Raw genomic sequence first — 4,000 nt, 5'->3', positions numbered from 1 at the left:
GGCTGAAACAGGAGAATCGCATGAACCCGGGAGGCAGAGGTTGCAGTGAGCCGAGATTGAGCCTTTGCACTCCAGCCTGGGTGACAGCACGAGACTCTGTCTCAAAAAAAAAAAAACAAAAAACAAAAAAAACAAAAAAAAAACCACAGATGGAGCTTTCAATACTGAATTGTGGAAATGTTATGCACTTCTGTATGTCTGGTTTGTATCATTTCCAAGTGGTGACCACTAGGGGCAAACACAGAACATGTTCTCTCCAGTCAGAGATTCACTACCTTCACTGCCACCAGCATCGACCTTCACTGCAGGCAGGTCTCCTCTCCATCCTCTGAAGAGCAACCAGAAAACCACTTCTTTCTCCAAGCTCTGTGCCTCCCATGGGAAGTCTAACATGGAGATTACACAGATATGTGCAAAATGTTGACATTCAACAGAGAATCTAACAAATAATACTGAGACTTTCTAGTAAATAATTAAACTCTGGTTGGGCACGATGGTTCATGCTTGTAATCCCAGGACATTGCGAGGCCAAGGCAGTAGGATCACTTGAAGCCAGGAGTTTGAAACCAGCCTGGTCAACAAAGTAAGACCCTGTCTCTACAAAAAATAAATAAATAGACTAAATTAAAAATTAGCTGGGTATGGTGGCATGCACTCGTAGTCTGAACTACTCAGGAGGCTGAGGTGGAAGGATCACTTGAGCTCAGGAGTTTTAGAATACGTGAGCTATGATCACATCACTGCACTCCAGCCTGGGCAACAGAGTGAGAATAATGATGATGATGATGATGATGATGATGATAATTAAATTTGCAAACGTCATCTCCTAATACCACTCAAATTTGTCTTGTCTTCATTTCCATGTCCATCACCCTAATGTAAGTATCATTATTTCACACCTGGTTTATTGCAAGATCCCCTTTACTGATCTCCCTTCATCCCTCCTTGAGTTTCTCTGATTCATTCTCCAATGAACAGCCTAAACTATCTGTACTAAATGTTAATCTTATCACACCACTTATTCCGAGTCCTACTTAAAACCCTGCAGTGGTTTCTCCTTGTTCTGAGGAAGATCAAAATCCTTGCTAAGGCAAACAAAGGCTCTCCAAGGCTAACCCTGCCATCCTCACCATTTCATCTTCTCCCTCAGGCTCTCTGCCCTCAGCAACACTGAGTATCTTTCAGTGCCCCAAATGTGCAGAGGTCCCACATATTGCAAGGCCTTTCCTTTTGTGATTTCTTCAGGCCCAGGATGTAGCCTCAGACACCACCCTTGCTCTTTGCTGGACTAATTGCCAGTAACAAAGGAGTTCTGAGGACTAAGCAAGTCAATATTTTTAAAGCCCTTAGAGCAGCATCTAGCAACAACTAAGGTATTTTTAAAATTAATTATTATTACTAATATTAGTATTATTCCTCATCCATATGGATAAATATGAAACTTAGTCCCATAGATTACCATAGCAAACCTTCAGACTCTCTAGTCTAGGTCAGGTCTCCTTGTTAACGCACAGAACAGTGTTCAGGGGGTTGATCTCACTTTGTAATTATGTATTTATGTTTGTGGTCACTTAAGCCCATCTCCCTTACTGGACTTTAAAGTCCAAGAGATCAGGGGCTGTACTCTTCATCTCTCTTGTTTCCATGGTGCCTGTCTCTAGTAAAGGTTTAAAATGATGATTATTGAATAAATTCGTAGTACTACATAATATAAAAATGGTTAGACTCATTTAAAATATAGTGTTAATATGCAGACCTTATGGTATATACAAAATTCACTGAGAGGTGCCCCGGAGAGGGGCATCAAAGAGATACTGAATTTAGTCAGCTCTTGCCAACACAGTGCTGCAGAACAAACTGTCCAAACTCAGTGTTCTACAGCAAAACACTGACTGAGTTGAGCTCCCCTAAGTGACTCCACTCTGGGTAAGATCAACTGGACTTGCGTATGGGTTGAGTAGAGACCTGTTCCACATGTCTCTCAACCTCCCTAGACCAATGGCTACCTGGGACAATCGCTTCCCAGGTTGGATCCCCAGAGCCCAAGATCCAAGAGCAATATGCAAGCACATTTACGGCATCAGCTTATGGTACATCTGCTATCAGTCTTTTGGCCAAGGCAAGTCACATGGCCAAGTCCAAAGTCAACAAGACAGAGAAGTATACACTGCCTGTGGTGGGAGGGGATAGGAGGGATTATTTGCTGAACAATAATTTAAATGATCACAGACGGTCATGCTCCAAAGCAATTGAATCTGAGGCAAAATGAGATGCCAGAGCCACTGCCAGCTTGGGGAGACAAGTGGCAATTATGTAGTCACTGTGAACAGAGGCAACAAACAATGGTATCAAATGTAAGCCCCAAATTCAAAGTCACAAATAAGAGCCCACTGAAAATTGATGTACAGTGGAGATGCTTCTCGCTTTGGCAACTCTGTAACATGCTCCAGGGTGAGTAACAGCTGGGATTTATTTAGCCATAGTAATGAAACCACGGTAATGAATGCCAAGGAAGCCTTACACCATTACTGGAAGAGTGTAAAAAGTGAGCATGCAAAGAGGAAAAAAAATGCAAAAAAGAAGAGATAGAGAAGAAATTAAGTGCAGTTAGAGCAACAGAATTATGAGTCATTTTTATATGTTTTGAAGGCTTCCAGGACCTTCTTCTGCTATGTCCTCTGCTTCTCCTGTCATACTTTTTTTTTTTTAAATCTGTCTTCTTCTAGTTCCTATATACTCATGAAGGCAAAGACCACAAGTCTGATGCAGTCCCCACTCTATCCTCAGTCCCTTGGCACACAGTAGGTGGCCAAAAATATTCATGGAATGAATAAATGAAATTCATAGTTGGATGACATCTAAAATTACCAACTAAATAATGGATTACTTTCTCCTGTTTGTCCTGTAAAAATAGGATTTTGACTCATTTTTAATAAATCAATTTTAAAATTAGGATTTTTTTTTTTTTTTGAGATGGAGTCTTGCTCTGTTGCCCAGGGTTGAGTTCAGTGGCATGATCTCGGCTCACTGCAACCTCCACCTCCCGAGTTCAAGCGATTCTTCTGCCTCAGCCTCCCAAGTAGCTGGGATTACAGGCACGCGTCACCACGCCCAGCTAATTTTTGTATTTTTAGTAGAGACAGGGTTTCACCTTATTGGCCAGGCTGGTCTCAAACTCCTGACCTCATGATCCGCCCACCTCAGCCTCCCAAAGTACTGGGGTTACAGGCGTGAGCCACCATGCCCGGCCAAAATTAGGAATATTTTTAAAGTCATGGTGTCTGCTATTTTTGCTGGGATCTTCTGCTGTCTACTTCTAAACAACTGCTAATTCTAATACAAGAATTTTCACTGCAAAGAAATACTGTTGAATTTTTTACTGTTGAATTTTTTTCTGAAAATAGTATCAACTCAGCATATTATTGGTAATGGATACTTTAATCCCAATTTCTACTCATTCTTCAAACTTCAGCTCAGACACCACCACTTCCAGAAAGTCCTTCCAGATGCCACCAGCATCTTCAACCTAAGCCCAAGAGCCCCTCTTTTGTGCTCACAGCAATAACTGTACATACCCTTTTTTTTTTTTTTTTTTTTTTTGGCACTGGCCATAGTCTTTCATGTTAGTTATAAATAAACAGTTGTTGAACTCAGGGGAATTGGGCACACGTGGCAGGCGAAGCCTGTGTGACCTTGGCCAGAATCCTCTTCATAGGGCTTCTACTGATTTAGGCTGGCTCTTTTTTGAAAGCAATATGGTACCCTTGAATCAACACAAGCATTCATTGATGTTCTCTTACTATTGCTTGCCTGACTGGGGTGCTATAGAGACACATACTTCTACAGGCATTTAAAATGAAGAGAGATCTAAGGTAAATATAACAATAGTTAATGTTGCAGGGGCTTTATGCATATTAACTCATTTAATCTCCCCTACAACACTCAACACTTTTCTATGAGGTAGAACCATTGTTATCATTCCCATTTTGGACATAAGGAA

Source organism: Theropithecus gelada, chromosome 1 (genome assembly GCF_003255815.1).
Source record: "Theropithecus gelada isolate Dixy chromosome 1, Tgel_1.0, whole genome shotgun sequence".
Lineage (NCBI taxonomy): Eukaryota > Metazoa > Chordata > Mammalia > Primates > Cercopithecidae > Theropithecus > Theropithecus gelada.
This window is presented reverse-complemented; position numbering follows the sequence as displayed.